General features: G+C 39.4%; 1 long non-coding RNA gene across 1 annotated transcript in view; it reads right to left on the bottom strand.

The window, feature by feature from the left end:
• Positions 1–27,982, bottom strand: part of LOC141381137 (uncharacterized) — an 84,657-nt gene that overhangs the window by 27,498 nt on the left and 29,177 nt on the right. The window contains exon 4 of the long non-coding RNA XR_012400806.1: positions 21,958–22,073. This is a non-coding gene — a long non-coding RNA (uncharacterized lncRNA). The remainder of the gene's footprint in view (positions 1–21,957; positions 22,074–27,982) is intronic.

Below are 27,982 nucleotides of genomic sequence, written 5' to 3' on the forward strand. Positions count from 1 at the left end.
GCGCACACCTCACGAAACGGACAAGGCTTTTATACTTGATGAGTTTGCCATAGTGATATTCTTTAAAACGACAGGGAGTGGTCAAAAGAAACCCAAGTCAGACGGATAAACAGAAAAGTACAAGAATAACAAGTACAAGTATAAGTTCCAGAAACACCGTCACATCATTAATATAGTTTAAGATTTTAAGACTAATTAATTTTTTGTATTTTTATCATTTATTATGATGATTACAAGAAGAGGGCGAGGCAGTGGCGCAGTAGGTAGTGCTGTCGCCTCACAGCAAAAAGGAAATTTTGAATTACTTTGCTACCTGATAAACAAAAGATGAAAAACCCAAAATGGCAACAGGAAACATTGAAACAATGTTTGACCACTTCATATAGCCTTATGTTGTTGGAAAAATGCTCTTTTTGTAACAAATGTCATTTGGTATAATTTGTATCCTAATTTTAATGTATTTTTTGCTGGTCCGTTATCTACAAAATAAACAAAAATATAATAATTTTTAGGTGAAGTAATATTTTTTTCAGTAATAAGGGAAATATGAATTTAATTCAAGACCTATTCTAAAATGTAAAATATAGTTTTTTTTTGTTTTTTATTGAGTGAAAAGAACATAAATGACTGATATGACAGACATAGTAAAAGGCTTTCCACTTTTAAACTTTTGTGACAATGAAACATTTATATATAAAAAAACAATATAATGATAAATAGCATGACAATAATAGCAGCAGCAATATTAAATAAAAAGGAGTAAAAAAATAAAAATAGTAAAAGTAAATTAATAAAATAAAATTATAATAATAATAAATGAATAAAATAAAAACATGATTAAAGTAGGGGGGGGAAAGGGGGGGTGGAGGAGGTGATGTCAATGAATTGGATAGATACAATCAGTGGACAAACTTAGAAGCGACTGAAAGTAAGTTATGAGGGGTTGCCATTTATCATTAAAAAGATCTGTAATTGGCAGAGCGAGAGCATCAGATCTTTTCTACCTTCAGAAAGTACATGGTGTCCACAAGCCACAGTGAAACACTTGGTGGTTTAGTAGACTTAATTTGAGTAATGAATTACAGTATCGCAATACTACTTGTCACCATGATACTTCAGCTGGTAAAGTACAGTAAGAAGATTTAATGGTCTCGCAACAACCCTGACGACCCATGTCTCCAAACAATACTTCCTCCACTTGTTTGAATTACGCTTGGCAACACAATGCGGCGTCTCTCTGCCGTCTGAACACAGGTAAAAAAGTCTTCAAAGCTATATCATGCATATTAATGAAGTTGCACCTTAATAGAGCGCGCTGATTGGTCTGAACCCAGTCTTTCTCTTAAATTAATGATGAAAACTCACAGACGTCCCATTGTACCCACCGGTAAAGACATCCAGTGTCCACACTGGAATTTACACAAGGATCTAACGGCCATGATGTAGCTTCTAAATTTATTTTCAAACCGGAAGAACAAATTTGCTCGAAATTACACAAAACAACCATTTTTTTTTTCTTGTTAGCTAAAAACAAATGTCCTAATAGTGTTTTTAGCAGTGTGGGAAACATATATGACTGTCAACATCTCAAAAAATGGGTTTTGGCGTTTCGTGACCCTTTAAAGCAGGGGTCACCAATCTCGGTCCAGGAGGGCCGGTGTCCCAGCAGGGTTTAGCTCCAACTTGCCGCAACACACCTGCCTGGATGTTTCAAGTATACCTAGTAAGACCTTGATTAGCTTGTTCGGGTGTGTTTGATTAGGGTTGGGTTTTCGCTGTCTCCTATTGGTCAGTTTTACAGATGTGACATCATGGATTGGAAACAATAAACAAACCACGCCAAGTCTTTCTGTCGGGACGTTAACAAGCACTGGTTGTTTTTCCACAACATGGAACACTTCTTGAGATAAAAATGATCGATTCTTGAGTCTTGATGCTTCAACGCTCTGTCAAACAGACTGTGCCACCATCAGGCTCATATCGTGCAGCCTGAACCCGGCATTAATGAGTAAAGCTGCTTATATGAGCATTATTTACAGTGGCGAGTCTCCGAACAATCATTCTGTCTGTCTGGACACACAACAAACAGCAGGAGGACAGAAACAGAGACACACAGATGGGAACACAGAGACCATCTGCTGCGCCGGTTACGAATCGGGTTTCCATAAAAACTCTCCATGTGCTACCAAGCCAAACCGTGACCCCCTACACAAAATAAAACAGTCTCATGCTCACAAAAATAAATAAATAAATATGAGAATGGAGGAAAAAGCTCTGCCCTTCTAAGTTTTAGTCTGAACATACTTTGTTTCTAAATATTTATTCTGATATTCTTCTTAGCTTTTTTTTTTTGTTATCTGTTTTTGAAATTATTATTCCTCTAGTTTGTTTTATGTACATCACTTTGGTCAGTTTTTAAATGTGCTTTATGAATAGATGAACTTGACTTCTTAAGTTTTTTGGGAGGACGACTTCACTTTTTTATGTTCAGTCCACTTAAATTTGTAAAAATAATTAAGTTAACTTAATCAATTTGTGTTGGGACAACATGAAGGCAACATTCGACAACATCTACATCTACATTATGAAACTAAATCTGATATAATGCATTTTTATGGGTGGCATGGTGCCGCAGTGGGTAGTGCTGTCGACTCACAGCAAGAAGGTTGCTGGTTTGAGCCCCAGCTGGGTCAGCTGGCACTTCTGTGTGGAGTTTGCATGTTCTCCCCATGTTTGCGTGGGTTTCCTCCGGGTGCTCCGGTTTCCCCCACAAGCCCAAACACATGCGCTTTAGGTGAATTGGGTAGGCTAAATTGTCTGTAGTGTATGTGTGTATGTCCTGGTCCTTTAGGTTAGGGGACTGAACATTTTAGAATCAGAATCAGTGTTATTGAGAAGCTTAACTTTTCGAACTTAGGTGCAAAATCGAATCTGTTGGAGATCTCCAATAAATTAACAGGTAATAAAAAAGTGAATGTGATCACCAGAATGGGAAAGTCCCAGAGTAAAATAGGAAATACGATACACTCGTGTTTTGGAATATAGAAAAACTGTATCTGATAGGGCAGTTAAAATATTTAACTTGGGCCATCACCATACTGGTGGATCTGTCTCATTAGGATATCAGCGTAATTACAATAATTGAGATCCGGGACATGACTTGCGACAGATCACTGTTGTGGGGGGGTCAAAGTCCCTACCGTCTGGCTGAGATCAAGACCTGTTATTACATTTGACTAGCTAAAGCGATCTACTCCTGGGAAGGGGTAGAATTCAGGGGCCGTGCGATTTACTTACAGAAGGAAGTTGAAATTGGGGGGCACGTAATTAGAGCTGTAAAGCTTAACTTTTCAATTACAGGTGAAAAGTTGAATCTGTTGGAGACGTCCAATAAATTAATGGGTACTAAAAAAAGTCCACAGAGGGCGGGCGATCACCAGAATGGTGAAGTACCAGAGTAAAATGAGAAAATATGATACACTGGTGTTTTGGAATATGGAAAAACTGTATCTGATTGGGCAATTAAAATATTAAACTTGGGTCATCACCATACTGGTAGATCTGTCTCATTAGGATGGCAGCGTAATTACAATAATTGAAATCCGAGACATGACTTGCCACAGGGGTTAAAGTCCCTTGCGTCTGGCTGAAATCAAGACCTTTTATTACATTTGACTAGTTAAAGCCATCTACTTCCAGGAGGGGGTAGAAATCATCTGTCTGTGTGATCAATGCAATGTCAAATCAAGGCCTGTGTGATTTACTTCCAGAAGAAAGTTGAAATTGGGGGGCATGTAATTAGAGCTATAAAGCTTAACTTTTCGATTTCAGGTGAAAAATCAAATCTGTTGGAGACGTCCAATAGATTATTAGGTACCAAAAAAGTCCACGGGGGGTGGGGGGTGATCACCAGAATAGGGAAGTCCCAGAGTAAAATGAGAGAATATGATACACCGGTGTTTTAAAAATGTGGAAAAACTGTCTTTACACTGTTTTTATCTGTTGTTATATCATTTGTTTTTATTTTACTTATTATTGTCTCTTATAGTACTGTTTATGTAAAGCACTTTGATTAGCCACTGTGTATGAAATGTGCTATACAAATAAACTTGCCTTGCCAATGCCATGTGCTTTACACACACAAGGAATCTGTTTTGGCTACAGACGCTTCCAGTTTACATAAAGTGGCAAGTGACAACACGGAAATAGATATGGTAAAGACTACAAGCATTACACAGAGATGCAGTTAGTCAAAAAGCTCTGGATGTTGAATTGTAAGTACAGATTTGTTATAAATATACAAGCTATAAGGTGCTGTGTACAAATGCAATATGAGAAGGTTTTGCATTGTATATTGTTATAAGGTGCTGTGTACATGTGGGTATGAGAAACTATTGCACATGTTTATTTGCACAGAAGGAGAATATTAACTGTTCATAAGGTAAATTGCCTGAGGAAAGAAACTTTTCCTGTGTTTAGCTTTTTTTTGTGCTCAATGCTCTGCAGCGCTGACCAGACGATAACAGTTCAAAGAAGAAGTGTGTTGTGTGTGAGGGGTCCAGAATGAGGGCTCAAGAGTGATTTTTTAATGACCCATCTCATAAAGATGTAATGTTACGAAACACCAACATGGTTCAGCTAAATATTAACTTTAATATAAACAGCCCTGAGAATAGGTAAGCAAATATAATGCATTTTCAATGACTTCCAGAAGAGGACATGCAAAAAAAAAAAAGTTTCAGACCTTGTTTATACTGGTATTATCATCGTCCACTTATGATTGGATTGACGAAATCCAATTGCCGTGGACAATTTGGATGGGATTAAAATCTCAGTAAAGCTCTGGTAATTACTGCATTACTGCATCTTGTCATGTAAAACTAATCCTGCCCAAATACAGCTAAAGAGAAAAACACAAACCGATTTAATTGAAGCGTTGTTGCGTATGTAGTGTCCAGTCAAAGTCAAGCAAAGTCAAACACACCCCTGCATGCCCACAAATGATTAGCACTCCTTAATTATTAGCCCCTCTGTATATTTTCCACCAATTTCTGTTTAACAAATTGTTTTTTTCAGCACATTTCTAAACATGATAGTTTTAATAACTCATTTCTAATAACTGATTTCTTTTATCTTTGTCATGACAGTAAATAATATTTGACTAGATATTTTTCAAGACACTAGTATTCAGCTTAAAGGGTTTACATTTAAAGGCTAGGTTCATTAGGCAAGTCAATAACTATGTTTCCATCCAAAGACGCAAATTAGATTTATGCACAAAACTGAAATATTGCATAAAAGAATAAAGCAGCATTTCTGTCCAATGAGTCAAGGACAACAAAATCGGCAACTCCTGATGAACTGGCACCAAATATCAACAGTAAAAACAGAATTTACTGCAGTGGGAGAAGCTGCGCAAATCTTTTCTTTATTTAATAAATGACGATGAAGAAGAAGACGATGTCAACATGCAATAGATGCGTGTTTAAAGGTATGAGACTCGGAGCACAGATGCTCTTAATTCTGGAGGGAATTAATAATATAACAACACTATTATCGATGACTACCCTCAATGAATTGGCTCTTCAGTGTTGAACTCTCAGTAATGATTAAATCACACTGAACTGAGCTAAACTGAACTGAACTTAAACACTAAAAACTGAACTACACTGTTCCAGTTACTATGAGCATTTATGTGAAGCTGCTTTGACACAATCTACATTGTAAAAGCGCTATACAAATAAAGCTGAATTGAATTGAATTGAATTACTGAAATGGCTGAGAAGTTTAGAATGACCAAACCATTTCAGATGTTTTAGCATGTGCTCGCCCTGTTGGTTTGTCCATTCACACACATTTTTACAACATATGCTCATTCTGAAAACGTAGCCCTATATCCATTTCTGGAGATCGCAAAATATGTAGCCAGAACTTGCCTTTTCGCGCTTACAAGCTGACCGCTTACCTCCGCGTGGACAGCTTTCCCACTGTTCCCCTTTGGGGGGAACTTCAGCACTATAAGTGGATTTGATTGTAAAATCCACGCATTGGGAGGTTCGGTTCAGAAGCTACTCGTCTGAAAGAGTATTGAACGGGCCAATTAAGAATGAATTGGCAGCGCAAGCCTGCGCAGGTGAGCGGCATAAGCAATCAACTGAGTATATAAGCTCACCTGGCGCCAGCAGCCGCTATCCTTTTCGCTTCAGAGACTTTCTGATCGAGTCGATGAGGGTTCCTCCTGCTGTGACCAGCGATTCTGAGCGAACGAGAGCATTCTCCCGGTCCAGAGTGTGTACACGCAGTGGCAGACGGTCGAGCTGGGTTTCTCCCTTGCCTGGCGTTCTTTGGGTCCGGTCCTCCAGAGCGGTGCGTATAAAGTTGCAAACTTCACAGAAAGAGCAACACAGTCGTGCAGCACGTCCTTATCAGGACGGCGCTCCGACTGTGCGTTTCTGGATGCGGTGGTTTCCTGCCCTCGGATGATGGGCGCGGGCACTGCGTTACATGTCTGGGGGTCCAGCATGTTAATGCGCTGCTCGCGGGCAGTTCATGTCGTCATTGCGATGCCATGACTGTTGCGCAAGATCGCGGTTAGCCTTTGCAAAGGGCGAACCACCCCAGTTGTCCCCTGCTCTGCAGCAGGCACTCGGGCAGATCTGAGGGTTTCAGCGAGAGATAATCCGTCGCCCACGGGCCCACGGGCCCGCGGACCTCCCGCTCCTCTAAGCGCTCCATCCAAGCTTCGGGCGGGGGAAGTGATCCGTCTAACAGATGGTAGCCCTTACGCCCGATGACACCGGAGACCAGATGTCCACCGCGGCATCGGAGGGTGGGCTTTCATTGTCCGATGATGATCCAGACCCGCTCGCCCCCTTCGGGCTGGTGAGCGCTGTCACTACGGATCCTGAAACAGACATGTTAGCCGTGCTTTCCCGGGCTGCTTCGGCTGTGGGTTGGAGATGGTTTATCCAGACCGACTAGAGGGGCGTTCCCTTCTTCCCGGAGGTGCACAGTAGGCTCACGCGGTCTTGTAAAGCACTTTTTTCTGCTCGTGCTGCGTGTTCCTCCACCCTAACCACTCTTGACGGTGAAACAGCCAGGGGGTATGTGGCGATTCCTCAGGTTGAGTGCGCGATGGCGGTAAATCCGCGCGGCACCTCTTCTTGGCGGGGTCCGCCTCGTCTCCCATCCAAAGCCTGTAAGTTATCTACCTCCCTCGGAGCTAGAGCTTACATAGCTGCGGGCCAGGCTGCTTCCGCCTTGCATGCGATAGCCACCTACCAGCGCTACCAAGCGCAGGCGCTGGCCGAGCTGCACGAGGGTGGGTCCAACCCAGGCTTACGAGCTTCGCACCGCCGCCGACTTAGCTCTTCGGACTACTGAGTCCGCTGCGTGTGCGTTGGGGAGGACGATGTTCACATTAGTGGTCCAGGAGCGCCACCCCTGGCTGATATGCGCAAAGTCGACAAAGTCCGTTTTCTTGACTTCCCCATATCCCCAGCCAGGTTCGGCGACACTGTCTGTGAATTCACCCAGGAATTCAAGGCGGTGAGAGAGCAGTTGGTGGGTGATGTCTTATCGGCGGTCCGTAGCCCGCTCCGCCCGCCGTGCCATTCATACCTGCTCCTCGCCGAAGGCGCCCGCCTACGAGAGCTGCTCCGCCCCCGCACACGCCTCCGGCGAAGCGAGCGCGTCGGGCACCTCGGAAGCAGGCAGCCCCCCTGCCCAGAACGCCGCTAAGTCCGGCAACGGACCGCGAAGCGCCCCTGGGACAGGCCATCTGGAGAAGAGGGAACTTGCTCTTTCCCCGCTGGAGGGCGGGGCCCCATTTCCAACAGCACTTTTTACTGCCATGAAAACATTATGAAAGGGCACTTTTCACTTCCCCAGATGTGACAGCCCGAAATCTGCCAGTCTGGGACGCTATGCTTTCTAGCTTGCAGATTCGGTGCGTTTTGCCAGTGGCTCACGAGCGCTGGGAGGACGGTCTCCTTTCTCCCACCCCTCGAGCCTCCCCTCCGGAGCTCGGGTTTGGAGTGAGAGCAAATATCTCACCTCCAGCTTTTCCGTGGGACCCGCGAGCTTCCCGGATCAGCACACCCACTCCGCGCTGCCCCACTGCTGGTACGTCAGCGATTGTAGCGATGAGTCCATTAGCGAGAGCTCTGCCTGCCTGGTTAGCGCGGGCCAGCTCTTCGCGGTGGCTCATACGCACAATCAGACTCGGCTATGCGATTCAGTTCGCGAAACGGCCCCCCAAGTCACGGGTGTGTATTCACCAGGGTCAGCCCCCTGTCCGCCCCTGTCTTGCGAGAGGAGATTGCTGTCCTCCTGGCGAAGGATGCAATCGAGCCACTCCCTCCAGCCGAGATGGAGAGCGGGTTTTACAGCCCACGCTTCATCGTGCCCAAAAAGAGCGGTGGGTCATGGCCAATCCTAGATCTGCGCGTTTTGAACCGCTGCCTGCACAAGCGGCCGTTCAGAATGCTCACGCAGAAGCGCATCCTCCGGTGCGTTCGTCCTCTGGGTTGGTCTGCAGCATTAGACCTGATGGACGCATATTTCCATGTCTCCACTCTTCCTCGCCACCGACAGTTTCTGCGGTTTGCGTTTGAAGGTCGAGCTTGGCAATACAAAGCCCTCCCCTTCGGGCTCTCTCTGTCTCCGCGGGTCCTCACCAAGCCCGCGGAGGGTGCCTCAGCGCCCCTTCGGCTCGCGGGCATCTGCATACTCAATTTCTTTACGACTGGCTGATTTTTGCCCTCTCTCGGAGCAGTTGATTATGCACAGAGACAAAGTGCTCTGGCACTTCCACCTGTGGGGGTTTCAGGTCAACCGAGAAAAGAGCAAACTCGCCCCCGTGCAGAGGATCTCTTCTCTCGGGCTGGAGCTGGACTCGGTCACCATGGCAGCGCGCCTCTCCGGAGAGCGCGCTCAGCTGATGCTGTACTGTCTGAGAGAGCTCGACAGTAAAATAGTGGTCCCACTGAAACTATTTCAGAGGCTCCTGGGGCATATGGCATCCGCAGCCGCTTCATGCCGCTCGGATTATTCTATATGAGACCACTTCAGCACTGGCTTCACGATCGAGTCCCCAGATGCGCATGGCACGCGCGCGCGCGCGCGCGAGTCTCTGTTACTGCGCTGTGTCGCCGCGCCCTCAGCCCTTGGAGCGACCCCTCGTTCCTACAGGCCTGGGTGTCTCTAGAACAGGCGTCCAGTCTTGTTGTCGTTTCAGCAGACACTTCCAACACGGGCTGGGGGGCTGTGCGTTGCGGGCATGCGGCTGCGGACCTGTGGAAAGGTACCCAGTTGCATTGGCATATCGCCTGGAGCTGTTGGCAGTGTTCCTCGCTCTCCACCGTTTTTTCCGGTGCTGGAGCGGCAACACGTGCTGGTCAGGACGGACAGTACGGCGGCGGTGGCGTATATCAGCCGTATAGGGGGTATGCGCTCTCGCCGCATGTCTCAGCTCGCCCGCCGTCTGCTCCTCTGGAGTCATCCGCGGCTGAAATCGCTGCACGCCATTCATATTCAGGCAAGCTCAACCGTGCAGCCGATGCGCTCTCACGGCAGCCTTGCGTCCTGGAGAATGGAGACTCCACCCCGAGTCTGTTCAGCTGATATGGGCGCGATTCGGGGAAGCCCAGATCGATCTGTTGCTTCCCCCGAGATCGCTCATTGCCAGTTGTTCTTTCCCTGATCGAGTGCTCTCGGCACGGATGCACTGGCTTACAGCTGGCCTCGGGGCACGCGCCGTTCCCCCAGTGAGCCTGCTCGCGCAGTTACTGTGCAAGGTCAGGGAGGACGAGGAACAGGTTGCTGGTTGCGCCCCTCTGGCTCAACCGGACCTGGATGTCAGAGCTCTCCCTCGCGATAGCCCTCCCCTGGCAGTCCCTTCGAGAGAGCACCTACTCTCTCAGGGACAGGGCACCACCTGGCACCCTCGCCGATCTTTGAAGAGATTTTTAGACGCGAGGAAGACTTAGGTAACCTCCGATTGCGGTGGCTAATACCGTCACTCGGGCTAGAGCCTCCCCGAGCGCGCCTATGCCCTGACGTGGAGTCTATTCACTGAATGGTGTGTCTCTCGCTGAGAAGACCCCCGTAATTTGCCAGATCAGCGTTGTGCTTTCTTTACGCCGAGAGAAGTTGGAGAGCAGGCTGTCGCCCTCCACACTCAAGGTTACGTGGCTGCCATCTCCGCTCTCATAACGCGGTGGCTGGCAGCACCGTGGGAACGCATAACCTCATCATCCGGTTCCTCAGGGGCGTTAAGCGAATTAATCCACCCCGCCCCCTCTCATGCCCTCTTAGGATCTCGCCCTCGCTACACAAGCCGCGTCAGATCCCTTCGATCCTCGACTCAGTATTTTTCTGTCCCTGAAGACAGCTCTGCTGGTCGCGTTGATATCGATTAGAGGGTCGGGGACCCGGAGGCATTTTTCGGTCAGTGACTCGTGCCTGTAATTGGGCTGGCTTCTCTCACGTCCTGAGACCCCGCCCGCGATATGTGCCCAAGGTTCCTACCACTCCGTTTTAATACGAGGTAGTGAGCCTGCAAGCGCTGCCCTCGGAGGAGGCAGACCCAGCCCTTCTTATTGTCCAGTTCGCGTTTTGCGTATTATCCGGACCGCACTCAGAGTTTAGATCATCTGAGCAGCTCTTCGTCTGTTATAGCGGTCGGCAGCAGGGAAGTGCCGTACCGAAATAAGTTCCCACTAGATTGTGGATGCCTTTCTTTCACTATCAGAGCCGAGATGAGCCGCGTCCCCCGAGAGCGCGTGCGCACTCCACTCGGAGCTTCGCATCCTCTCGAGCGCGCGCACGCGGCGCCCCTCTAACAGACATCTGTAGAGCTGCGGGCTGGGTAACACCCAACACATTTGCAAGGTTTTACAATCTGCGAGTGGAGCCGGTTTCCTCAAGGGTATTAGGTAACCCTTGGTGATTGAGGAAACAATTCGGTAGGGTGTTGAAACACGCTTGCTGCGCCATTTTCCCTAACACGGAGATACGTGCGCCTTTTTATCTGTCAGTAAAGTTCCCCGTCAGGTGAGCCCTGCAGATTCCTCCGTGGCCCCCAGCACTGACTCAGCGGAGGAGTCACTTGCCGGCCCACTACGTTGTAGGTCTGCCCGCTGGTCAGCCCGCGTTTTGGGTAAAGGTGCCTGCTATGAGTGATCCCCACTAGGCGATCCCATATGCTTATTCCGCCACGGTTAAGTCCCCCCCCCCCCTGGGCGGACCCGTGTCTTCCCTCCCCGCTAACCACTCTTTTGCTATGCGTACTCCCCCTTTTTAGGGCTAGTCCATATGTAATTCTGCCATCTATCCCCCCTTGGGTAACGGATGGCCTCCGCATCGTCCTCCCTATCGGGATTGCACGCTTCCCAACGTACTGTTGTATTTTCCTAGAATTATCTAGATGCTCACGACTTCCCAAAAAATATATATAAATCCGTAAAACTTCTGTTGAAGTAGGATAAATTAGGGCCAGGGACACGTTGGAGGACCGCGCCCCCCATGATGTGGGTGCGTCACGCTTGCTTGACTATCTCCTCATCGGGGGTGTTGGTAAGGTGCAGTCATTATGGCGCTTTCAATGGGCTCCCAATGCGTGGATTTTACAATCAAATCCACTTATAGTGCTGAAGTTCCCCCCGAAGGGGAACGTTCGAGGTTACTAAAGTAACCCTTTGTTCCCCGAGGAGGGGAACGGAAGCACTATACTCCGTCGCCATAATGACTGTCCCTTAGCTGTTGAAAGTCTCTTCAGCTTAAAAAGGATAGCGTCTGCTGGCGCCAGGTGAGCTTATATACTCAGTTGATTGCTTATGCCGCTCACCTGCGCAGGCTTGCGCTGCCAATTCATTCTTAATTGGCCCGTTCAATACTCTTTCAGACGAGTAGCTTCTGAACCGAACCTCCCAATGCGTGGATTTTACAATCAAATCCACTTATAGTGCTTCCGTTCCCCTCCTCGGGGAACGAAGGGTTACTTTAGTAACCTCGAACGTTAACTGTTTGACCAGTAGATTGCCATGTACATCGGCAGACTTGAGAAGCAGAGAAGAGTTGACTACGATGACGAGGTTCCAGTCTGGTGAAAAATGGGTTCAGAAACAAGGTAAGACAAAAACCAAGAGCTATAAAATAAAATAAACAAGTAAACAGAATGTGGTAAAACGCGGAAAAAAATCAGGCAAGGACTTTTCTTTTTCTAGATTGTTTTTTAAAAATGTCAGTTAGGTTTGGGGAAGGCAGCGTGCGGGTCAGCTGGTACTTTTGAAAAGACTATCGGTTGGGTTTATGGAAGGACGAGGCTGAGTCGGTGCATCTGTCAGTCAGTTGACAGTGACCTCTGGTGGATTTATGCAAGAAGAACAGGCGCAAAAGGCACTCACAAGAGAAATTAGAGATCTGAAGAAGCATACACAGCAGCCTCTGGTGGATTCTCGAAAACAAAAACTGCAATAAAATGTATCAGAACGTGTTTAAGAACCTATTTGGCGATCTCCAGAAATGTTTACAGGGGTATATTTTCAGAATGAGCCTGGGCTACATTTGGATCCTCACATGATCTCTTATAACAAAGTCACATGACTTTTTTAATGTGCATACTGGAATTTGTTCAGTAAAAATGTGTCATGCGCTTTTTTATCAAATAAAAAGTTTCTCACTCAGTTATGCCATATGTTTTTTATGCGCATTTTTAAAATTGATGCGCATTTGTCATTTTCATCAACCATTTTTTATGTGCATATCCAAATTATGCATAAATAACTGAATGGAAACATAGCTACTGTATAACGACGGTTAGTTCTGTAAACAATATAGCTTAAAGCAGGGGTTCCCAAACTTTTCAGCTCACGACCCCCAAAATAACAATGCCAGTGACTGGCAACCCTCAATATCCTCTGAGGTGGTTATAAACACAGAAACCTTGCATGCAATGGCGCACACACGCCAATAGACCCAAGTCTATTCTTTGTTTATTTTTTTCTGTATATGCTGTAAATGTGCCAGAAAGTTTAACCTGGTATTATAAAACTAATTTGCTGCATCTGACGCTATTCCTGTGTCTTTAATATGATGTAATTACCTAAGCTACTATAGTAACTATATGCAGCAGTATATACAGTGGGGGGGGGGGTCTTGACCCCCACTTTGAGAACCCCTGGCTTAATGGGGCTAATAATATTGACCTTAAAATGGTGTTTAAAATTTTTTTAAAAAATTGCTTTCATTCTAGCCAAAATAAAACAAATAAGACTTTCTCTAGAAGAAAAAACATTATCTGAAATACTGTGAAAAATTCCTTTCTCTGTTAAACATCATTTGGGAAAAAAATTCACAGGAGATCTAATAATTCTGACTTCAACTGTACATCCAACTGTATTCAGCAATAATTAATTCAGCTATTAATGACTGCATGGAATTAATGTCAGAAAACGTCCGGAATGGCGACCTTTCCCCTCCGTTAGGGAAAAAAAAGTGTGCGGGAGAAAAGCGCTGGCCTTTAAACTCACAGCGAACTTCATATCAGGAGGATTCATAACGCTCGAACCCAGAGGAGAAGCTGACCTTTTGGAGATTTAATTACGAGCTTTGATGACCTCCAGTGACCTCTGTATCCGCAGGTTATTAGAGCAGACATGGAGAAGACTGGAAACACGGGAAGTGAATTGAATTTGGCCAAAAAGTAGCTTGGAGAGCTGAAAATCCCGTGAAGCGTCACATGCATATTAAACAGCAGATTGACAAAAGCTTTCTGATCATTTTGCTCAGCTCAAGTCTGATTTCTGACAGCTTTTTTTGCTGGATTCAGTGAGTGCACAAGACGACATGTGGAAATAAAGTTGAGTTCTGAGAAAGGAAGAGACTTTGAGTTCATAGAATTGAGTTTGAAGGAAATGCAAGTTTGTCTTCTGTATATGAACAAAATGATGGGTCACACTTTATTTTGATGGTCCATTTGTTGAATTAAGTTACATTGCATTTACATGCCAACTCATTCTCATTAGATCATAAGTAGACTTTTAGGTTGGGGTTAGGGTTGAGGTTAGGTTTAGTGTAAGTTGACATGAACTTGCAAAGTTTCTTATAGTCAGTTAATTGTCTGTTGAAGGAGCAAATCAACAGATATTAAGCAGACAGTCTACTAATACTCAGATGGACCAACAAAATAAAGTGTTGGAGAGGCAAAACAAAAAAACGAAGAGGCTATAACGATGTGTTCAAGGTTGTTTTTAGAGATTATTTCTGATTGATCTACCTTAATCTACCTTAGTTTTTTCTTCTAAAAATCATTTAAATAAACAATAATACTAATAAAAAGGTACAAAAAAAAAAAATTTGAGTGTACAAAGTAGCAATAGGTGAAAGTGAAAATAAAAATGGAGAAATAAAATAAAAACATAAATGTAATGAAAAAAAACATCAAGGAAAATATTTTTTGCAGATAAATTAATAATAATAATAATGGGACGGTGGCGCAGTGGATAAAAAGGTTGTTGGTTCGAGTCCCGGCTGGGTCAGTTGGCATTTCTGTGTGGAGTTTGCATGTTCTCCCTGTGTTAACGTGGGTTTTCTTCGGGTGCTCCGGTTTCCCCCACAGTCCAAAGACATGCGGTACAGGTGAATTTGGTAGGCTAAATTGTCTTTAGTGTATGTGTGTGAATGAGAGTGTATGGGTGTTTCCCAGTAATGGGTTAGAAGGGCATTCGTTGTGTTAAACATATGCTGGATAAGTTGGCGGTTCATTCCCCTGTGTTGACCGCAAATTAATAAAGGGACTAAGCCAAAAAGAAAAAGAATGAATGAATGAATAAATAATAATAATAATAATAATAATTTTCCCAGAGATGGGTTGCAGCTGGAAGGGCATCTGCTCCATGAAACATATGCTGAATGAATTGGCGATTTATTCCGCTGTGAAAACCTTGGGTTGATAAAGGCACTTTATTTTTTCTTTCCAAAAAGAAAATGAATAAATATTATTATTATTATTATTATTATTATTATTATTATTATTATTATTATTATTATTATTATTATTATTATTAATATTAATAATAATAATAAACAGTTAATTAATAATGATAAACTAAATTGAATTAAATACTGAAATTACCAAACATAATTACACAAAATATATAAAAAATAAATAAAACAAATGTATAAATATCATCAAAATTTTATAAGGTCATAAAATAATTATGTTATCAAATAAATATCTAAAATGTTTAATAATTTAAAAGCATTTATTAAAATAATGGCTAATAAATAAAGTTAAATGAATACAATTATCCAATATAATGACTTTAATATAATATACACTGCCCTAATTTATTTGCCCTTGTAGGAATTAATAGTTGTTAAACTTAATTTATTATATTATATTATATTATATTATATTATATTATATTATATTATATTATATTATATTATATTATATTATATTATATTATTATACACTCACCAGCCACTTTATTAGGTGCACCTGTCCGACTGCTTGTTAATGCAAATTTCTAATCAGCCAATTACATGGCAGCAATTTAATGTATTTAGGCATGTAGACATGGTCAAGACGATCTGCTGAAGTTCAAACTGAGCATCAGAATGTGGAAGAAAGGTGATTTAAGTGACTTTAAACGTGCCATGGTTGTTGGTGCCAGACAGGCTGGTCTGAGTATTTCAGAAACTGCTAATCTACTGGGATTTTAACGCACAACCATCTTTAGGGTTTCCAGAGAATGGTCCAAAAAGAGAAAATATTCAACGCCACAGCCTCCCTGAGTATTGTTGCTGATCATGTACATCCCTTTATGACCACAGTTTACCCATCTTCTGATGGCTACTCCCAGCAGGATAAAGCGCCATGTCAGAAAGCACGAATCATCTCAGACTGGTTTCTTAAACATGACAATGAGTTCACTGTACTCAAATGGCCTCCACATTCACCAAATAATTTTCCAGTATATTGTTGAATCTATGCCACGAAGGATTAAGGTAGTTCTGAAGGCAAAAGGGAGTCCAACCCGGTACTAGTAAGGTGTACCTAATAAAGAGGCCGGTGAGTGTATTATATTATATTATATTATATTATATTATATTATATTATATTATATTATATTATATTATATTATATTATATTATATTATATTATATTATATTATATTATATAAAACAAGTAGGAAGTGATGGAAATTGGAAAAAAAAAAAAAAACTAAACAAAAGCAAAGCCAAAAGAGTTAAATGAAAGCAAAGGATAATAAAAAGGTGAGAGGTCCTGAAGAAGCCTGGGGTCGCCTCATCACACGCCTGCTTGAAATGTAGAAAATAGATGAATGTTAAATCAGCTCCTACGGTGAACCACGACGGCGGGAGCTTCAGAGTTTTTCTCCAGCTCCAACTCTCGCTGAGAAACTCATCAATAAAATTACAGACGAAACGCCACGTGATTGATCTGAAACACCCTCTCGCTGTTCACTTGGCAAAAACCACAGGCAACATTTATCAAAACATCTCCTGATAGACTTACAGCGCTTCAATAACATTCACTATTCTCTATTAATATGAAGACGAATAGGTGTCAGAAATAAATCTGTGTCATTTTAGCCTGCAGTTTATCAATTAAAGGCATGCGCTGCTAAAAATAAATGCTGCTCGATTTGTGTTAGGACAACATGAAGGAATTAAGTTAGGTTATTCGTTTTTACAAATGTGAGTGGAATGAACAATACAACAGATATTATTAGCTGAAATAAAAGCTAATTAACAAAAACTTAATTGAATATATTTATCTAAAGGGTGAAGCAGTGGCGCAGTAGGTAGTGCTGTTGCTTCACAGCAAGAAGGTCGCTGGTTCAATCCTCGGCTCAGTTGGCGTTTCTGTGTGGAATTTGCATGTTCTCCCTGTGTTCGCGTGGGTTTCCTCTGGGTGCACCGGTTTCCCCCACAGTCCAAACACATGCGGTACAGGTGAATTGGGTAGGCTAAATTGTCCGTAGTGTATGAGTGTGTGTGAATGTTTGTGGATGTTTCCCAGAGATGGGTTGTGGCTGGAAGGGCATCCGCTGCGTAAAAACGTGCTGGATAAGTTGGCGGTTCATTCCGCTGTGGCGACCCCAGATTAATAAAGGAACTAAGCCGACAAGAACATAAATGAATGAATATTTATCTAATATAACAAAAAAGGCAACTGAATTATCCAAAATACTGATTTGTGTTTGTACTAGGCATGAGACGATAACTGTTTTCAAGGTGTACCGTGGTTTGAAAAAGTCAAGGTTTTAAAACCGCCAAAAGTTTATGTAAAACCGTTTCTCGGGTATGTGTAACATTTTTTTATTTAAATTTTTTTGTTTGTTTTTAAGGACTACAGCATCTTTAGCAGAAAAAAAATATCCAAACATGCCGTTTTAAATTGTAAAGAAATCTGTGTTTTTGAAACTACTGAAGACTCAAAGTGAAAATGAAAGTAAGTCACGAACATTCACAGGTGGTCTAACTTTAGTTCAATTTAAGTTTATCTGTATAGCTCTTTTCACAATAATTGTAAGTAATTGCATTTAACAGTTAAATTTGTGTGTGTGTATATATATATATATATATATATATATATATATATATATATATATATATATATATATATATATATATATATATATATATATATATATATATATTTGAAGTCAGAATTATTAGCCCCCCTGTTTTTTTCCCCAATTTCTGTTTAACAGAGAGCAGATTTTTTCCACACATTTCTAAACATTACCGTTTTAATAACTCATTTCTAATAACTGATTTATTTTATCTTTGTCATGAGTAAATAATATTTTACTAAATATTTTTTCAAGACTTCCATACAGTTTAAAGTGACATTTAAAGGCTAAACTAGGTTAATTAGGTTAACTAGTCAGGTTAGGAGAATTAGGCAAGTTATTGTATTCTGATGGTTTGTTCTGTAGACCAGGGCTCACCAACCCTGTTCCTGGAGAGCTACCTTCCTGCACATTTCAGTTGCAACCCTGACTAAACACACCTGTTTGTAATTATCAAGTGCTGCTTTAGGTGGTTCAGGTGTGTTTGATCAGGGTTGAGACTGAATTCTGCTGAAAGGTAGCTCTCCAGGAACAGGGTTGGTGACCCCTGCTGTAGATTATTAAAAAATAAATTAGCTTAAAGGGGCTAATCATTTTCACCTTAAAAGGGTTATTAAAAAATTAAAAACAGCTTTTATTCTAGCCGAAATAAAACAAATAATAATTAACTGGAAGAAAAGAATCTAATCAGACATACTGTGAAAATTTCCCTGCTCTGTTAAACAACATTTGGAAAATGTTGAAAAAAGAAAACTAAATTCACAGGGGGGCTAATAATTCTGACTTCAACTGAATATATAGTTAACCTGCAGTTATATTGTACATAGGTGATGTTTATTGACGTGCATTAGTTATACGTGTGCCTACTACACAGTCTTCATTACCAAAAAGATTGTATTTTTAGGACGACAACTTAATTAAATATGATGACAGATATTTTAATTTCCCATTAGAAGCTCTGAATGTAAATATGACGTGACAATATCATGCCTTATATGAGAATGGTCAGAATGTTCGTTATGGTAACTCTAGAATTCTAGTAGTTCCACATTCATAACCAATCAAATGCTCTCTAGTATATGACATGCCCCGCCCCTTCAAGACGCTATACATTTACTTTTCATTTGATGCCCTTGATCTCAACCACTCTCACTGGCAGAACTGTGATAAAACAAATGCTATTGGCTGTTATTTTAATAAGGGGAGGAGCTGCACTATGTGCCACCTTCACTTGTGTTTAAGTTCAAACTGTCAAACATTGAATAAAAAGCATATTTCTAAGCACTTCATGGGACATTTAAGCAATATTTCATCTCGTTTTACACTTAAACAACTAAACGAAGGCATAAATCTATTTAACTGATTATATTTGAACTAAATCACAACATCAACACTATAATTAAGAAAGCATATATGGTTTCCGCTACATTCATTTTTCCATGGCAGTGCGACACCAAAACTCACCCCGCCACTGCTACATTACTTCTCATTCAAAACATTTAGTCATTGTTTTTTTAATAGCGGGATATAATCCCACCAAATCTTTAAATTATAAATTATTAAATTAATAATTAATTAAAAGGTAAGTACATTATAACAGCGCAAACTTTCTGTAACCGTAGTAGTGCTGTGCGTTATTTGTTTAACCCTTTAAGGTGACAAGCTGACTGACTGACAGCTGCGTGATGGCTGAGGCTAGCTTTCAGCTGAGATGAACACAGTTTCTATAATTAAACTTTACAGATAATGCTTTATAATACTTTAAAATGTGCAGATGACTTTATCTTGTTGGAGTTTATAGCTGTTTCACTTTACTTCAGGACGCATTAATGCCGTTCTCTAGGTCTATTAGAGAAATTCCTAAATATTTCTAGCAAATTGAACAGATGTTGTAGACATACCTGTAACATAAACGCACTAAATCGCACTTCAACAGTGTTTATTTGAGAGCGCACAAGAAAATCTGCACTTGAGCAGAGAATATATGAGGGCGTACAAAAGAGTTGGTCCACTAACAGAGAAAATCAGCACACAAGGAAAGGGATTCGCATTACATGAACGCGATCTGGACTTGTAATACTGTGCTCACGACGTGTCATTGAAATATTGTCACAGGTAGTTGGTGGATCTGTGTAAAAGGCCCAACAGAGTCTGCGACAACAGCTGGAAAAAATCCTAGAGGAAACACTGTCATATAAAAGTGACAATGATCCCTTCAACCTTGTCAGCAGAAGTCTATTGTTGGCTAAAAAACACTTTGGGCCCTATCATACACTCGGCGCAGTGTGGCGCAAGGCGTGGCGCAATGGTCTTTTGGTAGTTTCAGCTTGGCGCAAGAGTCGTTTTGAGGCGTTGCGCTACGCTGTTTAAATAGCAAATGCATTAGCGCTCATTTGTGCGCCCATAGGCGTTCTGGTCTAAAAAGGAAGGCGTTCTGAGGTGGACCGCTGGCGCGTTGCTATTTTGAGAAACTAAAATAGATTTTTCATTAGACCAAAACTAACCCGGTCTAAACTCCGGCGCAGAGTTGCGCCTCGCTTACACACTGCTTAATACACACAAGAGAGCAATAGGCAAATATCTTTACATATGAAAAAAATGTAAATATTAAGGATATATATAGGATATAATAAGAATAGATATAGGATATAAATATAAAGGATTAAAATATTACAAAACATATTATTTTCTAGCCTACATAAATATGAAAAACCATTGCTTTTATGTCTTCTTCATCTCGGGAGGCTTTTTTCAGTTCATTCATAACAATTTGCTTTTGTAGAATGTTATTATTATTAGCAGTATTCTGTATTATATCCATATTTATATTTGTTTTACTGAAAACAAGCTTAGATTTGCCCACCTGTCAGGTTTTAGACCATATGGGGCACAGCATGTGTTTTAGGATATAACTCAGGTTTTTGAGCACATTTTGCTATTATTATTCATTTATTCGTTTGCTGGAAATTAGAACTGAATTTAGAAATAGTTTTGAAACGAATATTTGCGCTTAACAAACGAAAGTATTTATTTATAGACTAATTGATGTCTGTGCGTAAAGGTTTCCCTATCAAAGAGCGAAAGTGAAAGTAGTTCCATTATCTCTCATTCTCACGCAGTAGATGCTCTGTTTAACAGTTTTCTGTTAAAAAACTGTCAACTGTTAACTGTTTGCTAGTGAAATGCTAATTTTTTTCCACTTAGACTTACTTTGCGTCCTGTAAATAGCGAATGCGCTCTTGGCGCGACGCAGCTGGCTCTTAAAGGGAATGGGAGATGAGACTCTAATTGGTTTATTCTCAAAACACACCAATAACTCATTAAGAAAATAAACTCAACCCTTTTAGACCATGCGCCGCGGCGCAAGGCAGATTTCCCGTCCTAAAATTAGCAAAAACGCGTCCTGACATGCCCTGAAAGCGTTTGCGCCCTGCGTTTTGCGCTCTGCGCATGGACCATCAAAACAGGGCCCTTAAAGTCTGCATGAACCAGAAGCTGCAAACATTTTTCTGTATTGTGACGCAGTTCCTAGAGAAACTAAATATTAAATGAGAAAACAGTGGGCGTGGCTTGTTTTTTTCTACTCTGTCCTGATTGGATAAGTAGGTATTTCATTTGAAATGGCCAGGGAAAGGGTTTTGAGATAGTTATTAAAACTTAACAGACTCCTTCTCCTCCACACCATTTCTGTTTGTTGTCAAAACTAACAGCTGGAGGGGCGTGGTTAAGTATGTTAGCCACGCCCAATTCCTCAGACTGACATCATCTGAGAATTTAACTGAAAACAAATAGGAAGTGCAATTTTAGATTTCAATTAAACATAAGAAAGGCAAACATTTTTTTCTTACTGAAATGCACAGATTAATTGTTCACTATTAAACTAGTAATGCAAGCGAACAAAATCAGAGTGGTTAGTTTTGATTTCATGTGTATTTTAAAAGACATTGAATGAGTGTGAAATGCTGTGTGTTTTCCCGCTATGTCTGATATCTGGCTGTCTCTTGCTCAGAAATTAAAGGCGAGGACGTAATTCTATCAGGCAGCTCATTTTCTCATTTTCAGGCCTGTGTGCCGCTGCATATATATCTTGTTAAATATTAAGCGTGGGCCTGCGCTCCGTGCATGCAAATGAGCTGCGTTTATCCACAATGACGCAGCCATATGCACATACAACACACACACACGCACACATCCATTATTATAGACCTGCTTCAGCAAGATGGATTTTTATAGAGGCGATTCATATGTTGGCAGAGACGTGGCGCAGACTGACTTTAGTTCATTAGCACAATAATGAGTAAAGCCGCGCCGCATGAATGAGTGTGGAGGTTTATGGGTGCAGACTTACTGATATTCAGGAGCGGCAAATGAAAATCCTCTTGGAGGACGTTGAAGAATGTTGTAGACTGGTTGCTGATTGTGGTTGGGTTGTGCGAGAAACTACGAGTAGTGTTGTAGCCACTCCTAAAAGAAAATAAATAATTAAATAAATGATGATGATGATGATAATAATAGTAATAATAATAAAATAATAATAAAATAATATTAAACATAATAATAATAATAATAATAATAATAATAAGTATTATTATTATTATTATTATTATTATTATTACATTAATAATAATAATAATAATAATAATAATAAAAATGACAATTTTCTCCATGATTTTAAAGCACATTTGGATTAAAAATATTAAAATGTAAAAGGTTTAAATTTATATAACCAAAATGAATTAGCAAACAAAAAAATATTTTTTTAATAAATTGATTAATTAATATAAATAATAATAATAATAATAATAATGTAAAAATAAATGACAAGAAAGAAATTACAAAAAAATAATGAAAATATGAAAAATTACCAAATGAGTGAATGATAAATATAAATAAATTTATAAATTAATTACAAAAATATTACATATACACAATGAATTTGTTGGGTAAATGTAATAATGATTAAGTGATAATGATAAATGATAATTAGAAATAAAATAACTATTTTAAAAATATTACATTTAAACGATAGATTAGGTGATTAAATAAAGATTCTTTTAAAATATAAAGAACTGATTTTTAGGAAAATAAACTGAAAAATATTAATGGTAAAAATAAGAAATTAATTCATAATAATTACTTTAACAATAGAGAAAAAACTTAAAATTAATTAAAATAATAATTTTAAAAACTGCTAAAATAAATAATAAAAAAGGATAGAAAAATATGAAAAAATAACAAATAAATAAATGAATGATGAACATAAACAAAAAAATAATTAATTTAAATATTACATAAAAACAATGGATTTATTGGGTTAAATATAATAATGATTAAGTGTTTAAATAAAGATTCTATTAAAATATATTTTCATAAAAATAAAATGAAAAATTATTAATGGTAAAAATAAGAAATTAACTATTAATAATCACTTAAAATAGAAAAAAAGTACAACAACCACAATAATAAACTATATAAAAATAAATGATAAAAATTAATGTACAAAGAGTGATAAAAATATTAAAAATGAACCAGCAAATGAGTATATGATGAGTAAAATGAGTAAATGACTAAATTCACACAAAATAAATCTTACATATAAACAATGGATTTGTTGAGTAAATATATATTAATAATTATGTAATTAAATAATGATAAAATTATAAAAATTGTATTAAAAATACGAAAAACATTAATGGTCAAATGAAAAATTCATTATATTATTCATTAATAATAATAATAATTTAAATATATAAAAAGTAAAAAAAATTATTAAAACTACTACTATTAATAATAATAAAAATCATCATCATAATAACAACAAAAACAATAAAAATAATAAAAGAACTTAATGTATAAAAAATCCAAAAATATACAAATAAATTGCAAACTTTTAAATAAAAATAATAAAAGCTACAATTAATGAATACAAATATGAAAAATTAACAAACTAATGAGTGCATAATGATTAAATTATTAAAATATGATACATAAAAATGGATTTGTTGGAATATTTATATATTAATTATTAAGTGATTAAATAAAGACAAATTATAATTATTTTATGTAAGCAAATAAATAATAAAGAGAAAATTTAAGGAGAAAAAAGAATGCCAATAAAAGTGATAAATAAATACAGCTGCTCGAAGAAGTGAACTGAGGTCTGAGCATCTCTGCACTGCAAAACAGCCTCTTTCCTTTGGCAAACTGAGCCAGTGCTTTCAGGGAGGACAGAAAAACACTTAATAAAAGCTTAAAATGCAGAGCAGATATACAGTCAATTCACTGATAGGTAAACAGCCTGGATTTATTTAGAGAAAAAAAGAACTGCAAAAGGCAGAGTTGATTTACGACTTCACATGCAACACCAGAATCACACCAAGAAACTTCTCCAGGCAAACTTAAAAACTTCTGGCACTCAATAAATGAACAGCAGACTCTCATTGTTGAGCCAAATACCGCTTTAATCAATTGTTCCGTATTCATTTCTCTGTTATTTCTATCATTGCTGAGCACTTCTTTTGCTTTCAATAAAATTCATCTTGTATTTATTTTCTGTTTCAGGTAGTCATTATATTTCATTCATTTATTTATTTTCCTTTAGCTTAAGGCCGCCTCACACTTTAAATTTTTAAAAAATCCTGAACGATTGTCGCATGTCAGACTGCACGAACATGGCTCCCATGTCACACTGTAAGATCTCAGCTGTCATAAAGTCAGACTGAACGACAATGAAGACTCGCCAAACACGAAAGAAAACGCCCCTGGAGTTTGACGTAATCCACCCGTGACACTTTCACTATCCCACGATGTGAAATGATTCCTTACAGCAAACGTAAACTATATGTAGCGTCGATTTTGCACAAGGCATGTCTCAATAATAAAACCAGGGGAATAAAATTTGAAGCTCCTATGTGTTCTTGGATTGATGCTCATCGCAGCTGTCATCACGCTGCAGGAAAAGTGCCAGAACTTCATTCATTCATTCATTCATTTATTCATTTTCTTGTCGGCTTAGTCCCTTTATTAATCCGGGGTCGCCACAGCGGAATGAACCGCCAACTTATCCAGCAAGTTTTTATGCAGCGGATGCCCTTCCAGCCGCAACCCATCTCTGGGAAACATCCACACAGACACATTCACACACACACTCATACACTACGGACAATTTAGCCTACCCAGTTCACCTGTACTGCATGTCTTTGAACTGTGGGGGAAACCGGAGCACCCGGAGGAAACCCAAGCGAACGCAGGGAGAACATGCAAACTCCACACAGAAACGCCAACTGAGCCGAGGCTCAAACCAGCGACCTTCTTGCTGTGAGGTGACAGCACTACCTACAACGCCATTGCTTCGCCTGACAGAACTTCATCAGAGGAAAAATCTGATCGCAACAGACACCAAGCGGCTGTCTGTGAACGTCAAACCAACAATCAAAGATCACCGATTTTAGTCAAGGATTTCAGGAATCTTTCAGGATTTCCCAAATTTGTCTCAGATGACAAAATCGTGGCTTAAATCTCACAGTATGAGCACGGCTTTAGTCTCTATTTCACCACAGCAGAATGAACCACCATCTATTTCAGCATCTGTTTTATGTAGCTGATGCCCTTCCAACCACAATCCAGTACTGGGAAACATCCATGCACACTCATTCACACACTACAGACAATTTAGTTGATTCAATTCACCTCCAGGCTGTGGGGGAACACGGGGAGAACATGCCAACTAGCGGCTCGAATCAGCGACTTCAGGATACAAAATGATCATGGAATATGGAATAAGCAGTTATAATACCTTTGAAATACTAAATGAAAATGGAATTTGGGGAAAAATAAAGGACTATGGAAGGAAACTGGAATATGGAACACAGAATGATAATGGAATACTTGATGATGGAATTTGAAATAACACATTATTATCGAAAATGCATTGAAAATAGAATATGGAATGCTGGATGATTTTAGAATTTGGAATACTGAATGATTGTGGAATATTATACAGCACAGGTGTCAAAGCCAGTTCCTGGAGGTCCACAGCCCTGCACAGTTTAGTTCCAACCCTGCTCCAACACACTTACCTGTAGGTTTCAAACAAGCCGAAAGGACTCAAATAGTTTGATCAGGTGTTTTTAATTAGGGTTGGAACTAAACTGTGCAGAGCTCCAGCCCTCCAGGAACTGGGTTTGACACCTGTGCTATACAGGGATGAAAATGAAATTTGGAATTACAAATGATAATGGAATATGGAATACTAAATGACAATAGAACAGGATGATAATGGACTTTGGAAAACCAAATGATTATGGAACAACTAGTTATAATGAAATTTAAAATACTAAATGACAATGGAATTTTGGGAAAAAATATAGGAATATGGAATGATACTGGAATATGGAACACAGATTGATAATGGAATACTTAAGGATAATGGAATGTAGAATAACAAATGATTATGGAAAATGCATTAAAAATAGAATATGGAATGCCGAATGATAATAAAATAAGGAATACTGAATGATTGTTGAGTATAATACAGGGTATGAAAATTAAATTTGGAATAACAAATGATAATGGAATATGGAATACTGAATGACAATAGAGCAGGATGATAATGGGCTTTGGAAAACCAAATGATTATGGAATGTGGAATAACGAGTTATAATGAAATTCAGAATACTGAATGATAATGGAATATTGGGAAATAAAAGATGAAGGAATATGGAATGATACTGGAATATGGAACACAGAATGATATCGGAATACTTGATGATGGAATTTGAAATAACAAATGATAATGGAAAATGCAATGAAAATAGAATATGGAACGCTGGATAATAATGGAATTTGGAATACTACATGATTTTTGAGTATAATACAGGGAAAGAAAATAAAATTTGGAATAACAAACGATAATGGAAAATGGAATACGGAATGATAATGGAATTTGGAATAATGAATGCAAATGGAATATAGAAGACCAGATGATAATGGAGTTTAGAATACAAAATGATCATGGAATATGGAGTTATAATAAATTTGGAATACTAAATTATAATGGAATTTGGGGAGAGAAAAAAAAGGACTATGGAAGAAAACTGGAAAATGGAACACAGAATGATCATGGTACACTTAATAATAATGAAATTTGGAATAACAAATGATTATGGAAAATGCAATGAAAATAGAATATGGAATGCCGGATGATAATGGAATTTGGTATACTGAATGATTGTGGAGTATAATACAGGGAATGAAAATGAAATCTGGAATAACAATTGATAATGCAATATGGAATACTGAATGACAATAGAACAGGATGATAATGGACTTTGGAAAACCAAATGGTTATGGAATAACAAGTTATAATGAAATTCAGAATACTGAATGAAAATGGTATTTTGGAAGAAAAAAAGATGAAAGAATATGGAATGATAATGGGATATGGAACACAGAATGATATTGGTGATACTTGATGATGGAATTTGAAATAAAAAATGATTATGGAAAATGCATTGAAAATAGAATATGGAATGCCAGATGATAATGGCATTTGGAATACTGAAGGATTGTTGAGTATAATACAGGGAATGAAAATGAAATTTGAAATGACAAATGATTATGGAATACTAAATGATAATGGAATTTGGGATAACGAATGATAATAAAATATAGAACAAATGATGACAATGGTCTTCAGAATACAATATGATCTTGGAATATGGATTAAGGAGTTATAATACATTTGGAATACTAAATGAAAATTAAATTTGGAAAAAACAATAAAAGTTTATGGAGGGAAACTGGAATATGGAACACAGAATGATGTTGGAAAACTTGATGAAATTTGGAATAACAAATGATTATGGAAAATGCATTGAAAATAGAATACGGAACGCCCTATGATAATGGAATTTGGAATACTTAATAATTGTGGAGAATAATACAAGAAATAAATATTACATTTGGAATAACAAACGATAATGGAATATGGAATACGGAATGATAATGTAACATGGTATAGCGAATGATGATGGATTATAGAACACCAGATGATAATGGACTTCAGAATACAAAATGATCATGGAATTTAGAATAAGGAGTTATGATAAATTTGGAATACTAAATGATAATGGAATTTGGGGGGGGGGGGGGGGGGGGGAATAGAGGACTATGGAAGGAAACTGGAATATGGAACACAAAATGGATTACTTAATGGAACTTGAAATGATAAATTATTATGGAAAATGCAATGAAAATAGAATATGGAATGCTGGATGATAATGGAATACTGAATGATTGTGGAATATTATACAGGGACTGAAAATGAAATTTGGAATTACAAATGATGATGGAATATGGAATACTGAATGACA

The sequence above is a fragment of the Danio rerio genome, chromosome 3 (assembly GCF_049306965.1).
Source record: "Danio rerio strain Tuebingen ecotype United States chromosome 3, GRCz12tu, whole genome shotgun sequence".
Classification (NCBI taxonomy): domain Eukaryota; kingdom Metazoa; phylum Chordata; class Actinopteri; order Cypriniformes; family Danionidae; genus Danio; species Danio rerio.